At 35.0% G+C, this 11,258-nt stretch overlaps 2 pseudogenes across 1 annotated transcript; one reads left to right on the top strand and one right to left on the bottom strand.

Annotated features, from left to right (window-relative positions):
* Positions 1 to 3,646: 3,646 nt before the first annotated feature.
* Positions 3,647 to 5,261, bottom strand: LOC147566771 (uncharacterized; annotated as a pseudogene).
* Positions 5,262 to 9,682: 4,421 nt separating this feature from the next.
* Positions 9,683 to 10,533, top strand: LOC147566770 (stress-response A/B barrel domain-containing protein UP3 pseudogene; annotated as a pseudogene). The gene has a single exon (XR_015237476.1). The product of XR_015237476.1 is annotated as a stress-response A/B barrel domain-containing protein UP3 pseudogene (transcript).
* The last annotated feature ends 725 nt before the right edge of the window (positions 10,534 to 11,258 follow it).

Below are 11,258 nucleotides of genomic sequence, written 5' to 3'. Positions count from 1 at the left end.
TTCTGTAAAGTTTTTCTCTCTATACAAATATTCTGAAATCGATTATATTCTTGCCCTCTTTATCTTTTTGAAAGATTATCAACTTTTGAAAATCTATCTTTTTCATTAAAGATCTTTTGAAAAATCTACCAACATATAAGGCAATTTCCGGTACACATATAAGATTATTAACACATATAAGGAAACATATAAGATTATCAACAATAAGAAAACTCTAGAGAAAAATTCGTAAAGTGTCTATTACATAACGAAATGGGCTGATGAGACATGAAAATGTCCCATCTGACTCTCTTAACCCGGGTTAGTTAGTCCAGTTCGAGCGTTTACTCTGATGATTTGTTTGATTTTCCTTCTCAGGTCTCATTTATGGAGTTCGATGCGGAAACATTGTGATAAAGACATACTTGAGGGGCATTTTGGGCATGTTAATGACAAGGGTATTCTGGTCAATATTAGTGCTCATGTGAAAGTAGAGTCCAATACGAATCCAACGGCGAAAGCGGAAGTGAAATCGGAGTCCGAGTGCGGAAATTATATCGAGTCAAAATTTTGGTCAAAGTCATTAACTAAAGTTGGTCAAAGAATATCCAGAGATACATGGCCAGATCTAACGGCTCGGATGAATTTCGGGTTACTCTCTGTAATACGCAGTGGTAGGTCGGTATTTCCAGGGGGTTTACGATTCAGTATAACTAGTATGAAGATATTACCATGTACCCGAGAGTATCTCTCAAATGCAACGGTTGAAACTGTACCAGCACACATGGCAGCAACGAGATTGGCGCTGCAAACTATTTAAACTGCTCCGCTATACACTCTATCTTCACCTTATGACCGGGCCATCAAAATTAGAAACAGAGAGATATTATAGAGGATGATAGATGGAGATTATTTCTAAAGAGAAAGAAATAGTTTTCTTTCTCTTAATAGACAGAGAGAGAGGATGGATGAAGAAGGAAGGAAATCTAGAGGGAGAGAAGGAATTCGGATGTGGTCATCTTCTTCTTCTATATAGCTTGGGACAGCAACAGAAAGAGATTATCTCCTCACGGTTGGGAATTAAAAGAGGGAGAACGACCACCATTAATCATCTCTCCACGGCTGAGAAGAGGAGCTCGGCCATTAACAGTCAAAAACCCGAGAGCTAGAGAGAGAGAAAGGAAGAGATCACTCGGCTGGGGACAGAGAAGAACAGTACACCATTATCATAAAGGAGAAACTCAGCTTATCCATCATTTTTGATCATCTCTCCACCATTGAAGATTAAAGCCGAGAGCTATAGAGAGAGAAAGAAATTTGCAGTTTTCTGTTTCTTTTCTTTTCTTCTTCTTCTTCTAGTTCTTCTCTTAGTGAGAAAGAGAGAGTTAGATTAAGAGAGTTGAGAGAGAGAGAGAGATGTTGTAGAGAGAGAAAGATTGAATGAAAGTTTATAAAATCCATTATCATCTTCTTCTTCTTCTTCTTCTTCTTCTTCTTCTTCTTTCTTTATCATCACTCGGTTATAAACATTAGAGAGTGTTCATAGTTTGTTTAGAGAGAGAAATAAACAGTATAGAAAGAGAAATAAAGAGAAAACAGAGAAGGAGAAGAAAAACCAGGGAAGGAAAATTATTTTCTCACCTGGAAATCGTTTCCGGGAAGACGAGAAAATAATTTTCCCTAAGGTTCTGTTTGGCTGCGGAGAAGGAAAAAAAAGGCGAAAAAAGGTGTTTTCTCTCCGATTCTTTACTTTATTTTCCAATATTTTTTTTATATAATGTCTATGAGTAACTAATCTGTTATCTAGGGTCTTAGATGAAGTTCTTCATAAATAATTTTAACGATATGATTTGTTAATCATTTTTATTGTTTTTCATGATGAAATCTCCCGGATTTTTAGACCATTCATGGACCAAAAATCTGAGTTATATAAAGAACTTGTTAATTAAATCATAATGAATCATTGTTAGAATTATTATAAGGATGGATTCAGAAAACCCTAGCCTCTCCCCCATTTGAGTTCCTTGTATCATTTGTAATTATTTTCTTTCCGTAATTTTATTTTAATATTTAATTTTAAAAAAACCAAAACCAAATCATTTCAAAACCGTCTTACTTCCAAGTCTTAGAATAGGTTTCACTTAGTCTCTGAGGAACGAACCGGTCTTACCGGAATTTATTATTACTTGACGCCCGTATACTTGCGGGTTGTGACCTATTCAGGAAACTTTCTAGGCCCATCATGGGCATTACTCAGAACAATTTTCGGTACGCAAGAAAATTCCCAGTACAAAAATGTTTAGTACATAACCAAATGGTCAGCAGACAGAATAATTTCTGGTACACAAGAAAATTCCCAGTACAAAAATATGTAGTACATAACCAAATGGCTAGTACACAGAACAATTTTCGGTACACAAGAAAATTCCAAGTTCGAAAAGTGCCTAGTGCACAAGAAAAGTCCCAGTAAGTAAAAAAATTCTCAGTAAACAAGAAAATTCCTAGTACAAAAGCGTCTAATACACAAGAAAATTCTCTGTAAATTAAACAACTTTTGGTAACCAAGAAAGTTTCTAGTACAAAAATGTCTAGTACATAACCAAATGGCTAGTACACAGAACAATTTCCGGTACACAAGAAAATTCACAGTACAAAAATTTATAGTATATAACCAAATGGCCAGTACACAGAACAATTTTCGGTACAGAAGAAAACTCCTAGTACATAACCAAGAAAAATTGAAATTTGTTAGAAATTGGTTGAAAGTTGAGAGAAATTAGGAATTGGTTAAATTAATAAATCTGGAAAGTTGGAGAGAAAAATTCGAAATGAGGGAAATTTAAATTTAAATGAAAAACTACCAAAAAATGAGGAAAATTTAAATTTAAAGAGATAAGATATAAATTTGGAAAAAAGAGAGAAATGTTTGTTGAGATTGGAGAGAGAATTTTAAAGAGAGGGAAATTTGTTGAGATTGGAGAGAGAAATTTGTTGAGATTGGAGAGAGAAATATGTGTTGGAGAAAATTAAAAAACAAATATAGGTTAGAAATTGGAGAGAGAAAAATTCTAATTAAATTAGTTAGAAATTGGTTAAAGATTGGAGAGAAAACAGGAATTAGTTAAATAAATAAATCCGGAAAGAGAATTACAGCATCTCCAAACGTGCTCTATTTCTTCATATATAGAGATTTTGAAGCTCCAAGGGCTCCTCTACTTCTCTATAATGTAGAGAATGGTGAATAGTGAGCCTTCACATGATTCCCATAAATTTACACTTGAGTCCTTAATATGTTTTATGAATTGACACTTGTGTCCTATTACCTTTGTATTCTAGTAAACTAATAATACTATTTAATTAATTATATAATTATAAATGACAATAATTAAAATTTTATTAATAAACATAAAATACGTAACAAAATACAAAATTAGATAATAAATAAGATCATATCGTCTCGTAGAATTTAATCATTTTTCTAAGACGAAGTATCACCCCGTCTTGCCCATAAATGCTCAACCAAAGCATTTCTTAACGCGTAATGGCCATATTTATCTTTAATTTTTTTTATGTCGAGATAGGAATTGTGGAAACTTTTAGTGTCTTCTTCTTGGATATCTTCATCCGGGTCAAGTGTTTCATAAATATGGTCAAAATCCTTTTCACGTTAATCCTCTACGATCATGTTATTCATTATAATGCTCACAGTTATTATATCATGGAGCACCTCTTTATCCCAAAAACGTCCAGGTTCTTTAATAATGGCAAGTCTAGCTTGAAGAACACCAAATGCCCGTTCAACATCTTTCCGACATGCTTCTTGCATCATTGCGAAATGCCTTTCTTCATATCCCGAGGGTTAGAGATAGTTTGAACAAGAGTTGTCCATTTCGGATATATACCATCTGCTAGGGGTGGGAATCGGGCGGGTATGGGCACTCGCGGGTAATTCTAAGTCGGGCTCGGGCGGGTCGGGTAAGTTTCTCCTCTGCCCACTCGGGTTCTCGGGCGGGCTTTTCTGAAATCTCCTATGATCAAAGCCCGCCCAAGCCCACTAAAGCATCGGGCAAGTCGGGCTTCGGGCAAATCGGGCATCGGGTTTCTTTATCTGATATTTTTCTACCAGATCAGGAAACTCTAGAAATTTGATATTGTTAATAAGCTTCTCTAAACAAATTGATACCAAATCTTTACAAAACTTATAAATCAAAAATGAAAGAAATACTCAGATTCCGTAACATAAGAAATCAACAACTGATATAGATCTATATATGCAAACATGAGACTTGGTTGTCTTCCACTTTTTTTCTTGTCTTTGTATGTTTCATTAGTTCTTCTTTGTTTTTCCTTCACATCAAAATAATCTAAAAATTTGACCACTACATAGAGATGGAAGATGATCCCAATAACTTATTTAATAGAGAAGAAGGTTGGCACAAGAAAGTCTAGTAAATAAGAGAGAAACGGCTACAGAGACAACGTAGATTCTTTTTCTCTCTCTATGCTACCGAATTTTTCAGATTCAATGTGGTAAACCATTAGGGTTGCTTCAATGTGTAGTTTATATATCTTAGGAGAAACCTTAAATCTAGTTTGGGCTTTATAGTGAAGTAATCGACACTCAAAGTGATTGGCATCTATAGGCACCCGTAGGGTGAGCATATCGGGCTTGGGTATGGGCGGGGTGGCGGGCAGAGCTTTATACCCGAGCCCGCCCACGAAAAATCATCGGGCTGGGCGGGTAGTACCCATCTTCGGGCGCGGGCGTCCATGGACATTTTCGGGCGCGGGTAAACGTGACGGGTATCGGGCTTTCGGGTAGAATTCCCACCCCTACCATCTGCCAAATAGTAGCCAACATTGTATTCGGTTCCTAAGATATATCGTACGGGCGGAGTTTTACCATTGGTTAAATCTGCAAACAAATTAGATGATTGTAGTACATTAATGTTATTGTTAGATCCAGGAAGTCCGAAATATGCATGCCATATCCAAAGGTCGTAAGAGGCAACTGCCTCCAGAATCACAGTTGGGTGTCCGCTACGTCCAGAATATTGTCCAGCCCAACTAACATGGCAGTTTTTCCAAGCCCAATGCATGCAATCAAGACTCCCCAACATTCCTGGAAAGCCCCTTTCTTCTCCTTTTTGGAGTAATCTTGCAATATCATTAGCATTGGGCGCTCTCAAGTATTGTTCCCCATAAATTTCAATAATGGCACGTCAAAATCTTTTTAAGGAGTCAATTGTTGTGGATTCCCCAATTCTTAAGTTTGAAAGCATTTATCCGCACATTTATAATCGATCTATATTTTCAAATATTGTAGCTTAATCAAGTGAAAGCATTGTATGCACAAGATTCAGATTTGTATTTTGGTGGTTACTGCTGAATGTGGAGGTTTTTTTCATTTATCAAATAAAATTTCCAGATGTCATTAATATGTCATACATTATGAGTACTCCTGACATGTGAAATCGGTACATAATTTCGTATGCATAATCTCTAAGTTAATTAGCTTTAGAAACAAACTATAAAAATATTTTAAATATTTTCAAATAAACTATAAACAATATTTTAATAAACATTTTTCACAAAATTGTTTTTAATAAGTTAAAATTATTTATAAATAGTAAACTAAATCTATATAATAAAACAGAAGGGAAAACGATGAAGGATATTGGCTAGAAGCCCTTCTCAAAATATAAAATATAGTCCTTCGTAGAAATAAAGATACATATTTAAAAAACAATAATCTTTTCCTTCTTAGAAATGAAGATAAATAATTTAAGAAATAAAGAAAAAAAATATTTTCACGGGTTAAAAAAAGAAATTAAAATCTCTCTGTCTCAATAAAATAATAACTAATAAAAATCTCTCTCTCTCAATAAAATATAACAATAAATTTCGTAACATTTGATTGGTACAAGTGCCTGTGTCCTAGGGCACGGGATATACCCTAGTAACAATAAATTCTGTAACATTTGATTGATACAAATGTACGTGCCCTAGGGCACGGGATATACCCTAGTAACATTATATGGGGAATACTTTTAATAACATTTTCAAATATTAAAACGAAAGATATTTAGATCAAGACGTACTAGTGTTGACTTCAATAAAAACGAATGTTGTGTCAACATTAAATTGAACACGGTTTGTCCTAAATAACACGCTCATGCCAAAAGTAAATCTAGGCAATAGGCAGGGCCGACCCAAGTAGTTGGGAGGCCTAAAGCGAAGAAAAATTTGAGGTCCTTTTTACACAATCTAAATATATATTAATTTTTTCCCTAACAAATAAATTAGTACGAAAAACAGGACTAAAAATCATAAATTCGTACAATATACTTAATAAGAAGATCAAATTTACATAGAGAAATGATATAAACGTCTGAAAATATTTATCTTGCCTTTATAGATGCAAAATTACTAATTATTTGTTCATATTTCAATTCTTCCGTCGTATCTTGTTCAACTGATAACATAGTTAACCCGTTAAGAACATATCTTATAAGGAATAAAAGGAAAATTCAATAAGAGAAAATATAATTGTTGTTTGTCAAAACCTAATTTTAAACTAATAAAATCAACAATTGTTTTTCAGTAAATAGGACATAAATTAATTCTTATAAAGAGAGATTAATTACCTTCAAGATTGGTGGCACTCGTGGTATCTAATCCAACGCAAACTTTACAGCGGGGTCAGTCGGTTTTGTATCCAAATTTCCATGTACTTATTCATTTAGCTGAAATTACACTTGTAAAACATTTCTCTAGTCGTGAGGTTATAGAATTGTCAGCCTAGTAGAACATGGGTTATACCTTGCATCATAATCGAGAATTACAAACTATCTGGGTGAGGAGGACAAACGTCCAATTTCAAGCACCAATTTGTTTTTTTTTTTGTTAAGGATCAAGCACCAATTTGCTGGATAGAAGACATACACGAAGTGCATCTGTCAATCGTTCAACAAAAAAAAAGAAAAAAGTGCACCTGTCAACAAGTCAATGGATCTGTCCCCCATACAATACACATTTTAGCTCTAACTCTATGACTTAACTCATCCATCTTCTTTCTCTGTCTTGAATTCTTTCTTTGAAAACGAAAAAGATGATTTTTTTTTATTTTCTTCCTTGTCACAGTTCTCATATCCACTACCTTTGCTAAGCCAACATCCTCCATTTCCTTTTGATTTATCAATTCCTTTAACAAAATCTTTCTTTTCGCAATAGATCACTATCCATAACTTAGAGAGTTCAATGCACATAAAAATCCGAGTTGTTTCTCTCTTTCTCTTTCTATTTCTTTTCTCTCTAACTTAGATTCAAAACTTCAATCAAGTTGAATAAGTGAATATAGTCGTTTTAAGTCATGGATCTGATCCAATTTCATTTATCCAAAATGAGAAATAGAGGTAAAACCATGAAATGAAGTTTGAATTCCCACACTTTGAAGATAAAAGATTTTCACTATTTCTCTCTCTCTACCCTTGCTGATAACTTACCCATGTGGTTAGAGAGAGAGATAAACAAGAGTATAGAGAGAGGGAGAGAGATAAACAAGAGTATAGAGAGAGAGAGAGATGAGGGTAATAATAGGATACAGAGAGAAAGAAGCGGTAGTAGAGAGAGAGTTTTTGTTTTGACGGAACAAAGAAAGTTTTACTCTCCTATTAGCAGGGTAACAAATTCCCCTCGTTTTAAGGAAATTCGGGAAAAGTCAGTCACGTGACACTCTTTTTACTTTTCCCCTAATTAGCTACCAAACACATAAAAATATAAATTTTTGAGAAATTCTTTCTACTTTCTCTTGGAAAAACATGTATCAAACACAACCTTAGTTTTTATTGGCCAGTGTTTTGGGGAAATAAGCAAAATTTTCGGGGCAATAAATTTTGGGTGGAAACAAACTTTTTTTGTTTCCTCCAAACACTACCCATTTCTTCTTCCACCATCTTCTTTCACCAACATCAACTCCGACGCCCATTATTTCCGGCGACAACTCCGGTCATCCATCTCTCTCTCTTCATCCCTCTATCTTTTCTCTCTCTCTCTCTCTTCATCCCTCTCTTTCCTCTATCTTCTATTTCTCTCTTCATCCCTCTCTTTCTTCCATCTTCTCTCTCTTTCCAATGAAGATTCACTACAAGCCATTCATGGAAGAAGATTTTGATCCAAACCCTAATTCAGTAGTTCACATTAGGAGACCAAATAGCTACTCAATTTTTAATAGGCGTGGAAATGGCCAAATTCATCAAAAATTGTTAGATACAGAAGAGAAAAGAAAGCAAAATCTAGGGCTTCCATCGGCTGGTTGATTCAATTCGAGAGGCTTATCAACTCGGCATAGCTGGGAATATCATTAACAACCCTACGGTGGCCGGAATTATGACCAACAACGACCGCACCCAACAAGCTGATAAAACCCTTCGGTTTTCTTCATCTCAGTCGACGTCATCACCATCTAGAGCTCGAACAGGCTTAGTTCTTCAACGTATTCGAGCATGGGATTTTGGCTAGGGTTTACTGAAAGTGTTGATCGCCAGATTCATACTAGATTTCTTAGAGAGAGAAAGTTATCTGAGCTTTCATGGTCGACCATTATTTCCAGAAGAAGGGTTCCGGCGAAGGGACCATTCCCTTTGCCGGAACTTAGAGAGAGAGAGAGAAGAGAGAAATACAGAGAAGAGAGAGAGAAAGGAGAGAGAGAAGACAAAGATGAGAAAGAAGAGTTGCCAGAGAGGAGAGAGAGGGGAGAGAGAGAGATCCGGTCGCCGGAGAGGGAGAGTTGGTCGGAGAAGAAGAGTTGGCCGGAGAAGAGAGATAAGGTGCGTTTGGATCGAGTTTTTTTGGTTTTCCACCGTCTTCCCCGGAAACTTTTTAGCTTTCCTCAAAGCGGTGACCTTTTTATTTTGACTGGGTTTTGGCTTCTCTGTTTTTCTGCCTGGAGGTATCTTTAGTTAATTGGAATCTTGAGGCCTTTTTACAAAGGGAGGTCCAAATCAGCCGCTTTGGCTGCTTTGTGCTTGGACCGCTCCGGGCAATAGGTTTACTATCGGAGACGCAATAGTCGTGGTGATTTACTTGAAGTCGAATAGGTATAGGCACTGGTTGCCCACAATCCTACATGTTATTCAACTATTTCATCATAAATAATTTTACAACTCAAAAGACAATAGAAGAATAACTTTGTATCAAAGTAGAGACGTTGTAGAATTTATAGAAAATTTGTTTACTCATTTTAATTATTTATAAAAAGAGTTAACACTTTTTACTCATTAATGAAAGAGGTTGACATTCATTAATAAACTACCAAAATTCTTCATACTTTATTATGTAACCATTCTAAAAATAAAATAATACTTTTTTTTTGATAAATAAGTTTTTGAGTTAATTCCTAAATGGCCCCCTACTTTGTGACCAGCTTCCTTTATGGCTCCCTTTTTTTCGTAAATTCAAATATGACCTCCTATTTTCAAGTAAATGTCATTACTACCCTTCTTAATTCTAAATTTAAAACAGTAAAAAAATTTATTTCCACCTCACCCCTCTCTCTCTCTCCAACTCACCTCTCTCTCTCTCTCTCTCCAACTCACCCCTTTCTTCTCCAGCAAGGTGGCCGGCCGGAAAATTTCCGGCCAGCCACCTTCAAACCTTAAAAAAAAAAATTCTCTCTCCTCTCTCTCTCTAAATTTTTTTTTAAATGATTAATGGATTGAACTCTCTCATCTCACTTGATCAAGTTCTTCATTTAACTGCCGGACCTATTTTCCGAAACCTATCTTCTTCTTCTTCCTTCAAGTTCACTCATTTATTACATACTAGATACAAATCGAAAGAAGATTTGAACGCTTATACAGTTCATCCAGATCATAAATCTGTTGTTAAAGAATCTATTTTACCAATCATTAATGATATCATGGCTGTTGATTGGGTTTCAGATCTTGATGATCCGTTTATTATCAAGTCCGGATCTGCTTTGAGATTGAAGTTCTTGAAATTGAAGGAAAATTTGGGGGAAAATGAGAAAAGTAAAATTTTGGATTTAATTGGTGGGGTTAAAGATCGGGTTGATTCAATTAAGCAACTTAGTTTTGGGGAGAATTTTTCGCCAGCTAGGTCAAAAGGGTTTTCAATTGCTTCTATTGCTGTGGTACCTGGATTAGAAGATTTAGATGGATTGGGCTCAAACAAAGAAGAAGTGAAGGAACAAACAGTGGATGTTAATGATTCAATTGAAGATATGATCGATCTTGATTATGTTGTTTCTGGTTCTTCACAATCTGCTTCTAATCTTTGATGATGATGATTTACAAGTAAGCTGAGGTTACTTAAAAAGTTTTCATCTTTAACAACTGTTAGAATAATCTGTTCACTTTTGATGAATTTGACAAATGCTGATTAATTGAGAATTGGAGTAGGGTTTATGTTATCACTGCCTAATTGTTGTTTTGGTTCATCTGCCCTAATCTTTTGTTAAGGAATTTGATAGCATTGTCGTTGTTCTTGTCCTGTAAACAATCAGATTCAACGTTTAATCTCTATTGTCGAATTCAACGTTTAATCTCTATTCGTGAACAGCTCTCTGTTCGTGAACAGATCCTCCGGCGAAGGGAAACCCCCTTCGCCGGAGTTTTAGAGAGAGAGAGAGAGTGGAGAGATTTAAAAATAAAAAAAATTTAGAGAGAGAGAGGAGAGAGAAATATTTTTTTTAGATGAGTTAGAGAGAGAGAGGTGAGTTGGAGAGAGAGAGAGAGAGAGGTGAATTGGAGAGAGAGAGAGAGAGGGGTGAGGTGTAGGGAGAGATGAGGTGGAGAGGGAGAGGGGTGAGGTTGAAATAAATTTTTTAAATGTTTTAAATTTAGAATTAAGAAGGGTAGTAATGACATTTACCTGAAAATAGGGGGCCATATTTGAATTTACGAAAAAAAGGGGGCCATAAAGGAAGCTGGTCACAAAGTAGGGGGCCATATATGAATTAACTCTAAGTTTTTTAATAAGTTGATAATCTTTAAAAATAAACTGTAAACAATATTTTTTTATATAATGAAATAAACAGTACTACGTCGAAAAATATTTCTAGTAAAATAAATTTTGTAATTAATATTTTGAATTCACTAGTATAAATTGTGCATTTAATATTTTAAACTTACCAAATTTATCATGCTTATTAGATTATTTAATTTTGTTTTTCTAAATTTGATATTTTCTCGTTGTAGTTTAACTATTTTAAATCAGTATTTACTAAAGAAAATTACAATGATCCAGATGTATAAGAT

This window comes from Eschscholzia californica, unplaced genomic scaffold (genome assembly GCF_041429995.1).
Source record: "Eschscholzia californica isolate CP2 unplaced genomic scaffold, dmEscCali1.0.p SCAF_1, whole genome shotgun sequence".
NCBI lineage: Eukaryota > Viridiplantae > Streptophyta > Magnoliopsida > Ranunculales > Papaveraceae > Eschscholzia > Eschscholzia californica.
This window is presented reverse-complemented; position numbering and strand designations above follow the sequence as displayed.